The sequence below is a fragment of the Aethina tumida genome, chromosome 5 (genome assembly GCF_024364675.1).
Source record: "Aethina tumida isolate Nest 87 chromosome 5, icAetTumi1.1, whole genome shotgun sequence".
Lineage (NCBI taxonomy): Eukaryota > Metazoa > Arthropoda > Insecta > Coleoptera > Nitidulidae > Aethina > Aethina tumida.
In genome coordinates this window covers 6,011,674-6,032,613 of record NC_065439.1, presented here as the reverse complement: position 1 = coordinate 6,032,613, position 20,940 = coordinate 6,011,674, and the positions used below count along the sequence as shown (strand labels likewise).

The following is a 20,940-nucleotide window of genomic DNA, read 5'->3' as shown; positions in this document are numbered from 1 at the left end:
CCAGTCGCTGGTAATTATTGAGTCGGTTGACAGGAATGTGGGAAAGGACAGGTTCGGGAATTGAAGTTAAACATTTGCCAATTAGAAAATGACCCGGCGTTAGCGGAGATAAATCATCTGGATTTGTTGATAATGGACTTATTGGACGCGAGTTTAAAACTTCTTCAATCTGTGACATTACCGTATAAAACTCTTCAAACATAAACTTATCATTGCCTAATATTCGTCTCAAGTGATGTTTAAAGCTTTTAACACCAGCTTCCCATATACCTCCAAATTTAGGCGATCGCGCAGATTGGTTGATTGATTTTCGCAGAACTGTTTGATATGAATCTCCTACTTCATCTATTTCCCCGAAACGCTTCACGATTTCATCAGTTTTGTTTACGACTAAACAATTAACTGAATGCCTTTGGCTTTCATTACTATAACCTCCTATAACGATCCATCCAAAGGACGTGTTTTGCAGCATAGGATTATGTTTTCCCAGTGAAATATGCTCAGGCCGTAGAACTTTCCAAAATATGTCGGCACCCAATAGGATGTCGATATCATTGCATATATTGAATGTAGGATCTGCCAACGTAATATGATTTGGAATTGTGAAGTTATACCTTTCCATTGTAGTAGAAGGTATGGGTTCTGTGATTTGATTCATAATGAAACATGAAACGCGTTTTTTGAATGAACCGTGAGTAGAAGAAATGTTGACTATCGTTTGATATTGAATCTCCGGTACAGTTTGACCAATACCAGAAATTTTAATATTGGTTTTATGTTTATCTAAGTCTAACATTTTAACAGCCCTTTCAGTCACAAATGAAATTTGGGACCCGTTGTCAAGTAGTGCACGTAGAACTTGGTTGTTGCCTTGTGCATCAGTTACATGAATTAAAACCGTGGATAAGTAGACTTGTTTGTGTTCATTTGCCACCGAATGATTAGAAATGGTAACTGGCACTTCAGTATTAGTGACAGTTTCACTGGTAACATGTGTCTCAATATGTAACAAGGTATTGTGCCTTTTGCCACATTTTCGACAACTACGTGAATGGCATGTTTTTGTGTTGTGTCCCTGTCTTAAGCAGTTTAGACACAGCTTGAGCCTTTTAGTTTCTGCAATACGGTCATTTATTGAAAGCCCCTTAAAATTGGTACAGTTGTAAATTGCATGATCCTTTTTACAGTAATAACAACTGACCTTGGCAGACACAGTGGTTATATAAGTGTGTGATTTGAATGGTTTGTTCTTTGGTTTTGAAGACCTTTCGTGATCAAGTTTTTCTAAAAGCTCACAACGCCCTTTTAAAAATTTATACATATCCGCCATGTTTGGAACTTGTGCCTTGTTAACGATCTCCCATTCGCGTCGGGTAATATCGTCCATTTTGGTTGCGATTATATAGATTATAAGCGTATCCCACGTATCTGTAGATTCGCCCAAAGATTTTAAAGCACGCAAGTTTTTTGTCACAGAATCGTAAAGATCTCGCAATTGAATATGAGATTCTTTTATAACATTTGGATGATCGAAAATGGCTTTAATATGATTGTGAATTATTAGAGATTTGTTTTCAAACCTATCTTCCAACAATTGCCAAGTAATATCATAATTATTTGCGGTAATCTCAATAGAGTCGATTATACGAGCAGCATCCCCTTGAAGACACGAACGCAAATAATAATGTTTTTGAATGTCGGACAATGATTGATTTGCATGTATTAGTGATTTAAATGCATCGCGAAATTCTAGCCAGCCGTCATATTGACCCTTAAAACAAGGTAGACTTATTGAAGGCAATTTTATACCTGTAATTGGATTGCTCGCGACTGTATCTGATGATGACGTATTCGATTGTGTTTGATTATTTATGGGATAATCGTTGATTAATCTAGTAATTTTTGTTGTAACGTCATAGAATGAATCTTCAAACTCCGCCAATTCAGAACTATCCTCATTATCTTCGAGGTAGTCTATTTCTGTGCAAATGGAAGAAAATTCATCTAATGTACACGAATGTTTTTCCAAACGAATTCTTAATTGTGCTATTAATTCGTCATTAATATTTGCGGTGTCTATAGAATTTACGTAATGTTGCAACCTGGTCAACTTGCCTTTGATTGTACGACGTTTACATTGTAATTTCTTAATGCTTTCAGTAGACATTGTGATCGTTTTGTTTTTCAAATGTAAAGGATTTTTTAAATTGGCAAATGTTCATGCAGGTAGTAGATGGGAAACAAACTTACCGACTCAAGTGGTTGTAGACACGTGTTACGCAGGCCTTTCGACTTGAAACCAATGGTTGTGGATACGTGCAATGCAGGCTCTTTTGACTTGAAACCCTGGTATGTTTTTGAAATGACCTTGATGTTGCTATGATTGTTGATTAGACTTCCCTTTGCTGGAATTCTTCTGGAATCGATGCCAAATCCAAACTTGACTTGCCTGCACTGGTTATTTCAACTGGAACCGTTGCCAATTGAACACTAATTGCTGTTTTCGGTACGACGGAACTTATCGCCACGTATTCTTCTGTGTGTTGAACAGGTGTTTTCCGTTCGCCCTTGCTTCTTGTTGATCTTGTACACGTAAATCCGGCTCGAAGGACCAATGTTTTGTATGTGCTGGACTAGTAAAAGTTTGTGATTTTTCTGTTTATTTTGCTCGGAGCATCTGAACGTTGTGTGTTGCTTTCGAGCTAACTTAAAAGTAAGTAAAAAGGAGGGGGTTGCGCATTAGACGTTACCAATGTTGACAAATGCTCTAACAAGTTGTTTTTACTTACTGTTTGTCAAAGTTCAACCTTTTTGCCATAAATTTAAGTAAATTTAAATCATTCAATTTTTATATTTATATTTGTTTTGTTTTTGTTTTTCTTATATTTATTTTGTTAATATAGTTAGGTTGATTAAAATTGAGTTTCAATTAATTCCGAATTATAAGTTAAAGAACAATAAAACAGTAAGTAGAAATTATCTAATATTTCGGTTTGGTGAAAGGTGTGAGTATTGAGTGTAATACATCACCTTAGTTGAAGAAGATCTGTTCAAATTAATTATAGGGTAAGAATTGTATAGTCTAACCTCATCAAAATTGTGTAAAATTAAATCGCTCCCTTTAACCTGTTGTAACGAGTCTTTCAAAAAGACTTTGGTTATACCGATTGAATTATCATCGGTAACCCGTTACACTACATTTTATTTGGGCATTTAAGGAAAACAATTTATAAAAACTGATTACAAATCATCGAAGCTGTTTATATAATAAATGAATAACAATTAAAATCTGAAACACTGTACTTCTACGATTACTTAACTTTTACAGATGCTCAGTAGGATTCAGATCAAGTGACTGCGAAGGATTTTTGAATACCGATATGTTTTGATCACGAAACCATTATTTTACGACCCTGAATGTGTGCTCTGGATTATTGTTTTGTTGGTCAATCATACTTGGTCCCATATTTTCCTGACCAAAGGGTAACATTTTGTCCTTCGGTTTTTTTCTTTATATTTTAAGTCGAATTTAATAAAAATTAATAAAATAATCACTTAAAAACATTAATTTTTTGTTTAATTTTAAAAAAACATTGATAATAAAATATAACAGAGCTAGATAACCCTTATTTAATAGGTTAGTTCGGAGAATTTTTAAACCACCACTTCGTTTAGGTTGCCACGAATATTTTTCAGATTTTAATGGGTTTTCTTAAAATTAATCTTGCATATTGAATTATAAAAAAAGTCATAAAACAATACAAAATTTATTCAAAAATATTTTTAACGTAATCTATACGCTACTTGTTGTCGCACAGTTGGTTCATAATTTATATGACTGGATTTATACAGAACTATTTAATAAAATATTCTTAAATTTAATTAATTAATTAAAAGGTTTAATAAATTATCCTTATGCGGTAATAGAGTTACCTCGTAAAATAACTATAAATTTGAATCTTACGGTGATCAGTAACTTGAATGTCTGTAGAATCATAAAAATGACAATTTAGAATATTCTCTGTAGATGTACAATTTATAGCGATACAAGAAAACTACGGCAACACGTCTGTTTAACCACATAAAACGTTAACCGAGGAAATAAAAGTCCGACATTATGAAAGATACCCTCAACTTCAGCTATTCCTACGTAAGATTAGTATTGTTCGGGACAAACACAAAATGAAGCAGAAAAAGAAGTTGTAATTGGTGGTAAAAGTGTTTGAATTATTAACGAATCATTTTCAGTTTAGGGAATGATGAAGGATTGGTAGTAATAAACACATCTCAGCAAACAAATCAGATGAAATAATTGTCAAATTAACAACCCTAAAGTTTGTGGAGCAGCAGGTTATAAACCTTATTTTTGACAACAACAAATTAAATGCCTATAATATACAATATATAAAAATTTAACAGAAATAATAATTTATGCTTGTTACTTAAAACATTACATATTTTAAGTACCAAACATGATTCCTTATTATTTTAAATATCAGTTGTGTTTCGAAATTTTCAATATCTGGTACACAGATACTGATATATTCTTCAGGTCACTGGTTGTTTTTAGTATTGCTTCAATTAATACAATGTATAAAGAGACTTCACACCACACTTCACAATCTTCTTGTGACAATGACCCATCAAATTTCGAAGTAGCTTGTTATAATACCTAAAATATAAAAATTATAAACACGTGCATAATGAAATTGTCACAAATAGTTGAATCATCTTTCTTTTAGATGTGGTTCTTTAACTGAAAATATTTTAAATCATAATAACACTTGTACAACGCGTATTTATAAATGAAATGTTCTTGATAGTTATAAATCTATAGCTGAGATTATTGCAAACCTTAATCGATAAGAAATTCAGAATAAGTTCCATATAGTCCACCACTGTATCTATAATTTCTTAAATTTTATCTAAGAAATTCAATTGTTTCTTCAAACATGCTTGAAAAGTAAATTTTTTCTTTTAAATGTATAAACATAAATATTTTTATACAGAATTCAATGCAGATGTTTTTACATTCCAGGGTAATTTTATTACATTATGGGTCTGTAAACATGTTATCAAAATTTTCAAAATGTATTTGAATTTTATCTATACGAATTTTATGTAAATATGTATAATAGTTTAATGTTTAGTTTTTCTATCAATTTATTTGTTTTCAATACTTTCTTTAAACATGTGTATGCTTGTTTGTATACTTAAAATGTACGTTAAATTAGACGAGAAAATATTTGTATGTTATATTTTTGCTCACAATAATTACTTTGCTTTACTAATCTTTGAAATAAAGGATTAATAAAATATTTATGATTATATATTTTTTAAATTATTATAATGAAATTCAAATCTACGTTTCACATCATTAAAATTCGAAAATGTTGATAAAATTAGTTTGAGTTTAATGATAATTCTATAAATAAGTTGAATTGTTTAATAATTAAAAAAAATATGATAAGTTATGACATGATAACTAAACCAACATTCTTGCAGCTTCCATTGTTTCATTGTCCACTATTAAAATCTACTAAATATATAATGTTTAGACAAATTTAACACACCATTGTGATGTATTGAGAACTACTTTTAGAAAAACATCTCAATGTTAATTTCTGTGTTTTAAAAAAAAACTATAGTAAGACCTAGTTAGAATCACTTTGTTTTCAATGAAATTTGAAAAAATGTTAATATTTGATTTAACTTTGTTGGGGATATGCTTTTAAAATGAAATATTTTTGGAATACTTAATGAATTTAAAAATATATTATTTAACTAAAATATGTATAAATCAATACGTATGTCCACTATACAGTTACTTTCAATGTAGAAGAGAAATTTCTAATCACGTGGCATAAAATTAATATGTGTAAATTGTTTTTATTATAATAATTAAATCAAATCATATTATATTACAATATGTATATTAAAATATACATTTCTATTATTGGTTTATCGGATAATACAATTAAGGTTTGTACAGATTGAACAGTGATCCGAGGACTAAATCTAATTGACTGCAGCTTGCAGTACTTAAGAGGAAATAAAAAAATAGTATAAGTTAATTATATATAAGCAAGGTGATATTTATACTAATTGCACATCATAGACAAGCTATATATCGGTGAGTAAAATCTTATCAAATGAATGAATATTAGCTTACGCGACGTAAAATGAGATAAAAAATAGTACATGAAATTCCTACATATAAACAAGTGATATTAAATTGAATTAATGCATTTGTTGAAAACTATTTTGTAACTTAATTAGTTTAATAAAATTATTGAAACGACCAATTTTTAAATTAAAGTTATTAATTAAATGTTAAGTAATTTAACATCTAAAATATTGAAATGTAAATTAGATTATTCATAGTATCTTCATGACAATGAAATTAACGTTTCTTCTGATTACAAGCCATTGGCTAACTAAATATAATCAATTGCATGAATACTAATTTAAGGGTACCAAAATCAACATAACATTTGTACAGTTACCTTAATCCCCAAAGAGAAATGGGTTTTGTTAAACTAAATAACTGTATGTGTTTATAATTATGTTTGTTATATATTTAAATATAATTATTACTAGTTGTTAAATTAAGTACCATTAATTAAACAAAACAAAAAAATTAAACTAAAAACATAAAATGTATTTTAAAGATCATACGAAGCATGTTCTTATCATAATCAAGTAAAAAATGGATACTAACCTTTAATAATTCACTTTGAAGTATTAATAAATTGCAAACACAGCATTAAGGCATTGCTTCTAAAAATTCTTTTTTAAAACCTCCAGCTCGATATATATGTCTTTGCCAATCCCTCCGTATTTTTAATTTAGGGCTCCATGAGATTTTCAGATGGGGTGGGTTCGATGAAAACATGACTCATAGTCACTAAAGTTTTATGCACTAACACGTGATCCTTGAGTTTTTGATTACTTTCAAACTACAACGTTTAAATTAAAATTCAAACTAAAAATACAGAAACAGGAACACTCACAATGACCAGGACAAATTTAGCACACAGTATACAATCAGTATCCCTCATGATGAAGAAGTAAATCTTGGAAAACTAACCAAATTCTCCGACTATCCACGTGGTTGCTCCGATGATGATTGACACAAGCTATATATACCGTGGGGTACATCAAAAGATAATTACAGTATAATATACAGGAAGGTATAAACGATTAATAAATTTCATTTCAGCACATCTGATTATCCTTAACTCAGAAGCTACACCACAACGAGAGGTAATTTTCCAAAATGGAGCTACACAGGATGGTCCCTAACAACTCTTATAATGTAAAGGTTGAGGTTTTCGTGACCATTGTTTCCATTTCTAGAGTTTTTCGGGTTTATTGGTCGATGTTTGTCCGAATTTTTTCCTAACGTTTCGCTAGCACGAACGACTAGCATCTTTAGAGATCTGATTTGGTTCGTGTCACTTTGATATCTGATGGATAACTAAATGACAACTGAGACAATTGATGTTCTAGAAATGTCGTTCTGTTCGTTGGCCGTTCTAATTGGCTTAGCGGTTTCGGCGTTTTTCAACACTGATGTTCATATTTTATTAAGCTTCAATGTTTCAAGATTTTTCCAATTCTATCGGAGACTTTACATGTATATGGGAGAAAAGCTTTACCAATCGTGGGTTCACCAGGTGGATCATTATTATCAATATGAGCTCTCATTGTACGACTTTTATTTCTGAGCGTTTGTAGTGTTCTTTCCAAGTGTTCTTGTTCTTCAGCGAGGTTGTGTGTGGCACATTTCTTTTGGTTCTTTCGGTTAGTGTTTTGATGACCCCTTGTTTTTGACTAGGATGATGGTTAGATAGTTTATGTAGATACCGATCGGTGTATGTAGATTTTCGGTATACTGTATGGTCTAAATGTTCACTCACTGTTTTAAATAGGACATCCAAAAAGGGTATTTTGTTCCAATTCCATTGTGAATTTGGTATTGTTATGTTGAGAATTTAGGTGTTTTAGAAACTGATCTAGTTTTTCTTGTCCATGTTTCCATATCATGAAAGTACCATCCACGTAACGATACTACAATAGGTTTGTGTTTCACTGTACTAAAAGGACTGCCTATTGCTAATCCTTCAGTTTGTTCCAAACAAAATAGCTTTCAGTAAGGCACATAAGGAAAAGATCCACTATATCTGGAGGAAATATTTCCTATATTTCCTATAAGGAATCATACTTGTAAGATTGTTTATCGGTGGTTTGGCTTTCGTTAGAATGATATGAGTTTTAAATATTATATATAATTATTAAATAGACCCGATACGTCCGGAGTAAACGAGGGGTCCAGCGTACCCGGAGAAATTTCGAATTTAACGTTTGGGAGGGGAACATTTGCGACTCCTTCTACCGAAGTGGGCTTGATGAGATAGACAATATCTGCCTCAAGCCGGCTTAGACCGCAAATTTTTGCCGGCCCCCATCCAGTTTTCGAAAGTTCTTTTCTCTAACTGATGAGATTTTGTTCTAGCTGTTATGTCGGACCACGTCTGTCATAATAAATAAATTGATAGTAAAAGTTGTGTTTTAATGTTCAATTTATAAACTAACTTTCCTTCACCCCTACCAAGTCTTTTCGGGCCTCGTCTTCCTGATACAAGTAGTTATGGCTTCTTGCCACAGTTCAACGTTTTTCTTAGATGAAGAGTTGAGTCACCCGTTAGTTATCTCCATGAGTGGCCAAGTGAATAGGATCAACTGGAAACAGCCGAATGTTCCCGAAGTTACACTCTTTCTTTTAAATTGATATGTTGTTTATAATGTTGGTGTTACAGTTGGTAATGTTTATTTAAAGATTTTCTGTGTTTTTAACTAGATCTACTGGTGTATTTATTGACCAATCGCAGCGCAATATTTTAAATATTGCGTGTTTGTTTTCTATCCGAAGATGGCAGGAAAATTGAATATAACCAACGAACTAAAATGGTTTGAATTTTTAGTTTTAGACACAGAACACCCAAGAAGTACCAACCTCCTACTAAAAATGAGAAACAACATTGGATGAGAAATTGATTTGTAGTGATTAAGTTTCAATAAATGTCGCCTTTATAGTTTTCTGTATTTGACTTTTGACAAAAATGGCGGGAATAGTTTCAAATTCAAATTAATTGATATATTAGGTGAATTATGTAAATATTTATTACAAATTATTTATTGTACATTATACAAAAATACAAATGCAAAGACAATAACAAGTAAATATTAACTCATATACAGCAAGTACAGATAAAAATAAGCGTGATTAATTAAACCATTGGAATTATGTTAGATTGATTGTGATTGTTAGAATTTGAACTTTTCAACATTTAAACTACTAAAATTATCATTGACAGTGGAATTATTAGAAGAGGGATTACAATGACTAAAATTCAAATAAGACAATGAACTTTCAAAAACATTAAAATTAAGATCTCTGGAAGTGGAAGGAATAGGTTGACTAGATAATGAATTTTCAAAAATATCAAAATTAAGATGGAAGGAATATGAGAATGAAAAAGTAGTGGTGGCAAAGGAAGTGTTTTAAGTTTAAGGCGACGAATTTTTCTTGTTATAGAGAAATCTGATGGAGAGAAATGGTCTTCATAGATATGAAATGTTTTGTTAGAAGGATTGAATGCCATACTAAATTTAATTTTGAATCGGAAGGTGACTCAAAAAAAGATTTATTTTTAAAATTAGGATTATGAACATCACCATAATATGTATTGAAACATGAAGAATAGCTGCACAGTAACAAGACAGACTGAGGCTGAGAACTCATGGCTGCATTTTATAAGATTATAAAATAAAATCACAAAAAAATATCATTGAAAAAAATTCTATATTCTACTAAAACTACCTAACTCCCATTGATCGAACCTACAAAATAATATAACCCCAGACAAACTAGTTCTACATGCAGCAAATTCCACAACCATATGACAGACATATGGTCAAAGACTCCTAATACTCAGCCTAGGCCTCAGGAGATCATTCAAGTGGCACTTCACAATTGCCGATATTGCCCAATCCATAATTGGTGTATACAATATAAAAGAAACCATCAGGAGGATGGATAGATACCCTACACCACTCTTTCAAGATTTGTTTCAGAAACTACAAGGAAAAAATATTTTCACAACACTAGACTTGACCAAAGCATACCATCAGATCCCCATGGCTACAGAAGCTATCCAAAAAACTGCTATTATAACACCATTTGGATTATTTGAGTACACAGTCATGGCATTTGGTTTACGAAACGCCACAGTTAAATAGCCATTACCAATCATAGAAAACCTAAGAAGTACCAACTCAATGTATAAACAAGAAACACGATAACATTACTGGGCACGATCTCGGGATGTTGCTATTTTGAACGCGATGTTGCCATTTCTTATTGATTACAGATATCTTTTTGTCCATCTGTTACTTACTATTTAAAATTTATATTAATGAGTATAGGTTAAGTTTTTCTGATAGATATAAAAATAAAACAATTATATATTTTGTATAATTTTATTATATATATATATATATATATATATATATATATATATATATATATATATATATATATATGTTTCACCAGGGCAAAAAATAGAATTATTAACTTTATGGAAGAAAATCCAGACCTACATATATAACATAACAAATTTCATTTGTGGCAGACATGGCAGGATATGAAGAGCAACGTAAAAAATAAAGGTTGTGCCATAAAACCAAGTATGACAAAAACTGGTGGTGGTCCTCCAACTGACATCACTCTTTCAAATGAGGACTGAAAAGCTTTAAACATCCAACAATTACTTCTGGACAACCTAACATTATCGAGCCCACCTGTTAGAATTAGAAGATACTAATGTAAAAGAAAATAATATTATAATTGAATGTGTCGATAATGTTAACACAGCTGTTCCTAATAGTTCTCCAGATGTCGACGATGAGCCAGAAGTTTCCAAAAATGGAAATGAACCTAAGAGGAAAAATAATACGGATACGAAGGTGCCAAACCTAAAATTTCCAAGGCTTGTGGAACGGCTTGAGAAATCATTATCGGTTAATGCTGAGTTAATTCAATTAACAAAAGAAAAAGCAATGGCAAGAGAGAAGTATCAAAACGCGAAGTTGGCCTTACTTGAAGGAGAAGTTATCGCCAAAGTACGCATTGCTCTCATCATCTTGAAACGCTTTATAGTTATTGGGCAGCTAAAAATGATTCTAGTTGATAGTCTAGTATGTTTCACATACAATTCGTTTGTTATAAGGCAGAATTTTTTGTTTTTTGTCGGAAAGTTTACTTCTGTTACTTAGGGTTTGACTATGTCAATATTTATTTTGCTCTCTTCATTGTTATTTAGTTGGATTAGTTACTTAAATGTAAGTAGGTTAAAGAATGCAATATAGTGCTAAATTTAAATTTATTTATTTACTTGTATTAACTTGTCAAAATATATTTAATTATTAAAATGATGTCTTATTATTCTTTGTTGCACACGTCGTCTAGGAGCTAATTTCGGACTGAATCGATTGCCAGAATTTTCCTCTTCAATATTATTTACATCGTTATAAATGCCATAGTTAATCGCGAGTAATTCATCTTCGAGCAAAACGCACAACTCGACTAGAGATAGATTATTAGCCACAGAACACCCAAGAAGTACCACCCTGTTACTAACACTGGACAATAAATTGATTTGTAGTATTTAAATTATTCAATAGATGTCGCCTTTATAGTTTTCTGTATTTGACATTTGACAAAATTAGTAGGAATAGTTTCAAATTCAAATTAATTGGTATATTATAGGGTGAATTGTGAGAAATAAAACAAGCTATGGAATTAAAACATTATACATTATAAAAATACATCAGTCTTCTGTATACTATATATTATATATAACAAAAATAAATAAATTAATACAAATATAACACAATAAATTTCTTCAACAACAATAACAAACAACATAAAAATAAATAATTCGAATTAGAATTCAAATTAGACAATAAACTTTCAAAAACATTAAAATTAAGATCTCTGGAAATGGAAGGAATAGATTGACTAGAATTCAAATTATAAAATGAATTTTTAAAAACATTAAAATTAAGATACTTGGAAGTGGAAGAAATATGAGAATGAAAAGGTAATGGTGGCAAAGGAACTGTTTTAGGTTTAAGGCGACGAATTTTTCTTGTTATAGAGAAATCTGATGGAGAGAAATGGTATTCACAGACGTGACATGTTTTGATAGAAGAATTAATATTACAAATTGATAAATTGTACACCATACTAAATTTAATTTAGAATCGGAAGGTGGCTTAAAAAACGATTTATTTTTAAACTTAGGATTATGAACATCACTATAATATGTATTGAAACATAATATAATATATATTGAAATACATTTTGACACGGTAACCAGACAGAGATTGAGGCTGAGAACTCATGGCTGAATTTTATAAAATTATAAAATAAAATCACAGAAAAAAATTCTATATTTTAATAAAACTACCTAATTCCCATTGATGGAACCTTCCCAATCTAGTTGGAACCTAATATATAATAAGATTAACATACCTAAAAAGTGCCGAGTCTATTCTGGTCAAATCAATGGTTCGCCAGACTATTTAACCAACAAAATGATATTAATTTATTCAACAGATAAGAAAATGTATATTAATATATAAAGCATCTTATTCAAATTTGTGGTTATTTTATTTCTAATATGATTGTAATGTAAAGTATCTATTAAGAAATATAAGAAATTACTTACCTAAAACAAAAATTTTAAACCATTTTATTCATTAGCTCCATTCAATCCTCCTGGCACCTTCGGATAAAAGCCCGCGCCATATTTGGTCAAAAAATTAACGAACAAATCTATTACCAATTGTCATACCAACATTGTAAACAACATATCAATTTTAGAAAACTTGCCCCCCCCTCCTGTTATTAGCTATACACAAATTATGTAGCACCACACAACTGTTAATAATTTTGGATGCAACATCCGAGGTTGATGTTGTTGTTTTAAGAGACACCGAAATTTTAATTTTAAGACAGAAGAAAGAGAAAACGAGACGAGAAAAAGAGTGAAAAAACAGGCTTGAAGATAACGGAAGCATCCAAGGAAAACAATAGGGAAGGAAAGGAAAAAACATATGCTGAAAAGATCAAAGCAAATAAAGAAGAGAAAAAAGTAGAAAAAGAAAAGGAATTGTAAATACCAAGAGTGAATAAAGAGAGAAGAAAAGAACTAGTTATAAAAAATAGAGGAAACCAAAAGTAAAAAAGATATGGAAAAGAAGGTTGAGGGTTTAGGGTTGCACAAAATGAATTTAAAATCGGTGCAGATAATCAAAGGAATAGGATAAAAAACAATACGGCAGAGGAAAGCGAAGAGCTTAGGAGGAAAATAGAAAACGAAAAAAGAAAAAATATAGAAATGGAAAAAAATAATTTAATTAAACCAAAAATTAAAATACAAGCGGTAAGAATACGAACTAGCGATAACACAATAATAGAAGAAGTAGAGGAAACTATAGGCAAAACTATAGGAGGAGACAAAAATCGTGAAGAGATTCAGATGCAGGAATCTCATGAGGGAAAATATTATAATAAGTACGGAGGGTAAGATCTTCAGAAGGCTTATTAAAAAAGAAAAACTGGCAATCAACGGGGAAATAAGCTACATCAAAGAAAATATAGGTGTAGCAATTTGTTATAGGTGCTGCAGGTTTGGACATAATTGTCAAATACTGCAAATAGGAGTGGAAAATAGTATGTTATAATTGTGCAGGGGGACATCAGGGAAGGGAATGTACAAGCAACAGTAAAAGATGTGCGAACTGCAAGTACCAAGGGGAGGAATACTTGATAGATAATCAATGTATTGCGCTGCAGAGAAGGTTAAAGAGCAGTATTTCAAGAACAGATTATGGACAATAAATTGATTTAGTTTTTTAACTGGGGAAAATGGGTGGAATTCTGGAGAGATATTGGATATGGAAGAGGAATATCTCGAGAAGGAAGTTGAGAGGGAAAAGATGTAATATATGTATATATGTATGTAATATAGGAGATAAGGATAGAATAGAATAGTGATACAAATGTAAAAAGTTAATGAGAAATGGTTTGTAATAAAGGGATGCGAGAACAGCTAATTTTTAGGAGTGTGGTTTATGGTGGATGGGTTCCTTTGGAGGGCCAATGGCCGAAAGGCGAGGGGGTCTGAGTCCAAGTGACTCGAAATCATCATGACATGGAATACTTTCATCTAGCAGATATCCCCGTAAAAAACGCAATGTCATCACCAGAAACAACTGAATGGAAGGCAGCCATGACCGACGAAATGAAGTCAATATTGCGGCATGACACTTGGGAATTAATGAAAAGGCCAAAAAACCAAGAAATCAACGGAAGTAGGATGCTCCTATGTGAGAAATTAAAATCGAAAGGAAGAAGGCTCGACTTGTGGCGCAAGGTATCTCCGAAAATCCTGGGATTCACTTCAACGAAACCTTTGACCCAGTGACCAGAATCGGTACGATAACGGCAGTGGTAGCACTAGCCGCGAAACTTAACGTGAGAATTCGTCAATTCGATGTGTCAACGGCATATCTGAACGAAGATTTGGTCGAAGAAATATACATGGAAGCTCCAAAGAATCTTACCGAACTTCTTCAAGTTATCGTGGAACACAGAACTAAGCCAAATGGGCACAATCATGCTTAACAAACACATGAAAAACGATTGAGTGTCTTCTAAAAAGAAGCTTGTAGGGTCTTAAACAAGCCGGAAGGAAATGGTACGAAAAGTTAAGTTCATAATTGTGATAGATGGGTGCTGAACCTACCCAAGCGAACCCATGTCTCTACTAACTGAAGCGAGGGGACGAAGTCGCAGCATACATTTCAGCAACGAAACTGAAACACAGGTGCTATAAACACTAAGAGAAGAATTTGACGTCAAAGATTTAGGCGAAGCCAAATATTGTCTGGGAATTGAATTTACCAGAGAAGGCAACCAAATACGTTTAAATCAACAGGGGCTTGTAGTGGAACTATTGAAACGCTATAAAGATTCCAACCCTGTGTTGACACCCCTAGATCCAAGTAGGAAGTGACGAAAGTCACTTCAGCAGTACAGGAAACATTTCCATTCCGAGAACTGGTCGGAGTATTAACTTACCTGTCGAGATCTTCACGGACGGATACATGTCACGCCGTCAGTTACTTGAGGCAATTTATGGGCTCTGTTATGGTCCAGACAAAGCAGGAGTGAAGGGCTTCGTAGATGCTGATTGGGTCAGCGACGAAATAGATAGGAAATCGTACACCGGATATAGCTTCTTGTGGAAGAACTCTCCAATATCATCCAAAAAGCAACGATCAGTGGCATTATCCTCGAATGAAGCAGAATATATGGAAATAGCGGAAGCAACAAAAAAAGCCATTTTTATGAGAAAACTTTTGCTTAAAATCGGTGTTGATCAAGGGCCAATACTGATATACTGTGACAATCAGGGAGCACTGATTGTAACAATGTACAACATGTAAACACATTGACATTCGGTACCACTTCCTACGAGATTAGATAAAGGATGGCACTGTTTCCTTCAGTATCGACGAACGCGATGATAGCTGATGTCCTGACCAAGGGCCTGCATGGACCGAAGCATCATCAACGTGTCCTTTGACATTGAAGAATGGACAAACTTATTCAAAATATTTCAATTGAGCAGCCGGAGGAGATAACCAGTTTATCAGTTACTTTATCCTACGATACGATATTAAATTGCGTAAATTTATATCGAGTAGACAGTTGTGTACTTTTACATATGTGCGACAGAGACTGAACACCTAGCCTTAGGAAGTTTTCGAATGTGTCGCCTTTTTGCGCATTTCGAAAGAGTTGATTCGGGACAAATTCCAGTGACGAACTCTGAAATGCTACATGGTTGGGTACTGTCCAAATGGTTAGATACTCTCGTGTCCTGAGAAACGCAAGGCAATTAGCGGAAAATATGTCATTTTTGAAGAATCGCTCTTCGTGCACGAGGACACGGTTAGCGAGGACTGGACCGGTGGAAGCAGTCCAGCAGACATCGACCTACAGGATGAGAAGGATGGACCAGTCGATGCATCTGGTGAGGAGGAAGTACTAGCACAACAGCGAGATGAAGAATGGGAGGATACAGCACCACAGAATTCGTTTGAGAACTGTGCAATATCTCGAACCAGCGATCCTGAGAAGGAGCACAAGGACGACGACCAGGCCCCGTTGATTGAACGATTACCTCGTACTTGTACTTCATACAGAAGCTTTAGTGGATGAGGCTCCGGATTCCCTGGAGGACAACAACAAGTTTGAAGACAATGGATGCAAGCGGTTCAGGAAGAACTCGATGCACTGTACGCAACCAGACGTGGGAGATGGTTTGTGCACCACCAAAGAAAACGGTGATCAACTCGAAATGGATATTGAAGGTTAAACTCGACGAAGCTGGAAATATTTACAAATACAAGGCTCGTCCCGTCGTGAAAAGTTGCACACTTCTCTCGATCATTAACCATGAAAATCTGATAACTGACCAAATGGAAGTGAAAAATGCATTTCTTCACGGCACTTTGAGAGAGGAAATTTACATGCATCCAGGACTCAAGCATAAGCACGGGCTTGTATGTAAATTGAGGAAAACTTTGTATTGGCTTAAACACGCCCCCAGAAAATGGAACGCGACCTTCAACGGCTTCGTGATCGTGATTGGCCTCCAGCAGTCACAGGCTGACAAATGCCTCTATTTCAGGTACATGATTTCCAGACGATGATCACTGTCTGTTTAATTTAACGACCTGACCTTTCGGTTATACGTAATTACCCATCTAACACCACTATCTAGCCACCCACTGCCATGAAAACACCATCCCAACACCACACTCCAAAAATTAGCGGTTCTTCCCCTGTTCTCTACTAACTACTACAAATTCTATTTTACATCCTATTTCGACCTCCTTTACATATCTTCTTCCTCCCATTCCTCGTCTTCTATCATCTCCTCCGCGAACTCTACCATTTCCCCTCCTTTGCTTTCTAAAGCCTCTCTTATATCTGCTTCTTCTATTGATCTTACCCCTAGTTCCCTTTCTAATTTTTCTCTTCCTCTCTCTCTCTTCTTTCCTTCCTGCACCTATACCATATATGTTCTATATCTTCCAGTTCTTCACTTCCGCAATCACAAACTCCTTCTGTTTCTTTCAAATTGAAACGCCTGTGATATGTTCCCGTGTCCCGTTAACATTTGTGTTAATTTCTTATTTAAATTTATCCCCTTTTCGTTTACCCTTTTTATATGTCTATATGTCCATCTTCCAGTATGTTCTCTCCTCCATTCCTGTTCCCATCGGTCTAATATTTTCCTTTTTTCTTTTTTTTTTTTATTGCCACTTTAGATTTCATTATAATTTCCTCTCCTTCTTCTTCTATGTTTATCTTTTCTTTTGCTGCTTTTTCGGCCAGTTTTTGTAATTCATTTGTTTTCCTTCTGCACCATTTAATCTCCATTTTCCCTTCATTCCTTTTAATTGTCCTCTGTATTTCCAGTATTTTATTATTCGTTATCCTTTGTACTCTTATATTTCTTATTATGTCTATCTTATCTGTAATCACTCTCACCGTACCTTCATTACTCTCAAGCCATTTTTCTCCTTCTGCTATTGCCCTACATACTCCTTCTATTTCTCTATCTTCCGATTCTATGTTTCCTTTTTGTTTCCAGCTTTTTACTTCCCTTCCATTTATGTCTTCCATTACTATTCCAATACCTGCTTCTCCATTTTTTACGGTAGCGTCGCACCCTATTTCCAATCTGTTTCCCCCCTTTGCCTGAATTTTATTTCTTATTATTTCTCGTGGATATATCCTCTTTCCAATTTCTGCCTTTTCTTTCACCCATCCGTTTTCGTTCATTTCGTATCTGATTTTCGCTCTTATATCAACCGCTAATACATTCATTGCTGCTGTTGGCGCTGTGTTATACGCCTTCGTAATTGCCTTGATGAATGGTCTTTCTATGCTTTTTAATATTTTCTTATTCCTTCTGCTATCCGCTTTTCAGGTACAGCAGAGATTCAAAGGTCTACGTACTTTTGTATATACATCGAGGGCCGAGAATTCTTCGTTGTGCCAAATGACCAAATGAAGTATCAGGCCATTATTGGCCGTAACATTGTTGATTCGGGGAATATTAACATTATAATGGATGGCGATGGGACGCGAGTTTTAAAAACTAAAAGGCAAGTGCCGATGTTACTGCTGCCGGCTTCGACGTATGTTCGTTACGTCTGATTGTCCATGGTAAAATGCCTAGTCAGCGGACGTAACTCCTCCCTTCTTTGACTTAAGCGCAGATTCCAGATCCTTGAGAGTAAGCCTCTGCTAAAAAGGAGATGATTGATGCGGCTTCTTTTCTTAATTAGTATAACTCTAACAATTACTATTAAAAGTAAAATTATTATGGCCCAAAAAGAATAATGAACTTCTCTTCGTAAGTGGATGTCTTCTAAGGGTTTGAGTTCAAGTTCTGCATGTTACATATAAATATTAGATCACAGAAAAACAATGGCAAGTAACAAAGAAGAGATTGAATCCGTGACAAAACTCAGTAATGCCCATATATTTGTCTTGTGGGAATTTGAAATATCCATTTTATTCGAAGCTAAAGGATTTAAAGACATTGTTGATGATCATGATAAATATGTTAATTCCACTGATGAAAAGACAAAGGCAAAATGGAAGACGAATGATGCACTGGCCAAACACATTATGCTAAGGACAATGGACTCTAAAGTTAAAGTACATGTACTGACCACCAATACTGCTGCAGAAATGTACAAAGCAATTTGTACAATTTATAAAAGAAATTCAGATCAAACAAAGAGACTAAGTTCTTCAATGTGAAGTATGACAACAACCTATATGTTCTAGGAAACATTGCAAAAATTGAAACACTCACATCTAAAATGAGTGGTCTGGGTATTTCAATAAGTGAAATTCTTCCAGGGATTCTACAGCAACAGAACAGAGAACGCTTTCAAATCTTCAAGCGAGGTTACTGAAAGAAGAGGAAAAATTGAAATCTAACAGCGATGACACAAGAGTAGCTTTTAAAGCGTACAAGTTCAAAGGCACATGCAACTATTGTTGAAAAATGGGTCACAAGAAGTTTAAGTAAGTATTGTAACAAATGCAAACTTGATGACCACACTAAAGACTATTGCTGGGCTGGGAAAACTTTCCCTACCAGCAAACATTGTAAGAAAACCAATCACCCGCAGGATAAATGTAGATATAAAAACGAACATGAACACAAAAATACCAACAAGAATAACTGAAGATGTAAAAATCCTGTGTGCAAAAAGAGGATCAAATCTTGCTATTGATTTAGCTGGTAAAGTGGAGGGTGACCATTCAAAATACCATTTTGTCCGACGGGCGGGCCCAACAACATATGCAGACTGAAGAGGCTGTTAAAATAGGTAACTGAAATATTGTTAAAGCGACATTTATACACGTTTACAATAAACAGCGCTGAGAGTCTGTACTCACACGTTAAGCAAGCAGGTGTGTGTTTTATTCTTCCCGAGATTATTTATCTATATCGACAGTATCAAACGTTTAATTTAACAGGTTATGATACCGCGCAAACACTCAGATAACGTGTTTAGTTACACGTGGTGAATATAAATCAAAGAAAATGGCGGTCAACTATCTGTCCACCATCCCGAAACTAACAGATCGTGAAAATTACGAGGAGTAGTCTTTCGCCATGGAAAATTTTCTCGCGTTAGAGTGCTTGAATAAGTTTATCGATGGTACAGAAACTGACGCTGAGTTAATTACGAAAACCAGGGCAAAGATCGTTTTGTCTTTGGATCCGTCGTTGTATGTGCACGTCAAAGAGGCAATAAGGGCGAGGGTAATATTCGTTAAGGGAATAAAACCTCTGAGAGGCCCAAATGAAAAGACAAAGTTATGGACGTGAAGGAGTACTTCAATGCAGTCGAAATAATTGAAGGTATGTTGGTTGTTATTGAAAACTGTCTAATCACTGTGTATTTTTGTGTAAATTATACTTATTTTTATATTTCGCCATCTGTTATACAGATCAGAAAACGTGTATTTTTGGCTAGTGTAACTTGGACTTGCGAAGTTTTATATTTTTTGTCAAATAAAGTCAGTCTTTATCTGCAACCTTTTCTCGTAAAATTTAACAGGTTATGGACCCAGACCATCTTGGCTTCCATAGTTATTTCGTGAATGCGAGCGTTGTTTCAAATGCAAAATGACTGAACTATTTAACCAGTGTTCCCAAATTATTAGGACGGGAAAATTACGCAGATTGGTCTTTTGCCATCGAGAACGTGTTAGTTCTGGAGGATTTGTCGAAGTGCCTCGACGGAAAAGAAGCAAATACTGTTCAAATCAGCAAAGCCAAAGCGAAATTAATATTAACATTGGATTCATCCCTATACATACATGTGAAGGAGTGTAAATCGGCTGAAGAGGTGTGGACCACGTTGAGGAAATTATATGAAGATACTGGCGGTGCTCGCAAGATCAGTCTTTTACGCAAACTGATTTCTTTGCGATTAGACAATTGTGAATCAATGGAAACCTACATTAACCAAACTGTAGATATTTCGTAAAAATTGGAACGAAGTGGTTTCAAATTCGTTGAAAGTTTAATGTTGGCAGGTTTAACTGAAAAGTTTGAACCGATGGTGATCGCTATTGAACACGCACCCGTTAACATTACAGCAGACTCCAATAAATCGAGGTTACTTGACATGCATATAGGTGTTTCAAATGTCAGAAAAAAGGTTATTACAGAAGTCAATGTCCAGAACTGAGAAAAA

At 33.8% G+C, this 20,940-nt stretch overlaps 1 protein-coding gene and 1 long non-coding RNA gene across 3 annotated transcripts in view; one reads left to right on the top strand and one right to left on the bottom strand.

The window, feature by feature from the left end:
• Positions 1-20,940, top strand: part of LOC126265512 (uncharacterized) — a 47,825-nt gene that overhangs the window by 8,284 nt on the left and 18,601 nt on the right. The window lies entirely within an intron of this gene.
• LOC109606330 (uncharacterized) lies at positions 4,528-7,105 on the bottom strand. The gene is made up of 3 exons (XR_002192071.2): positions 7,014-7,105; positions 6,722-6,959; positions 4,528-4,672 (listed from the first exon to the last, which is right to left on the bottom strand). It is a non-coding gene; the product is annotated as an uncharacterized LOC109606330 (long non-coding RNA).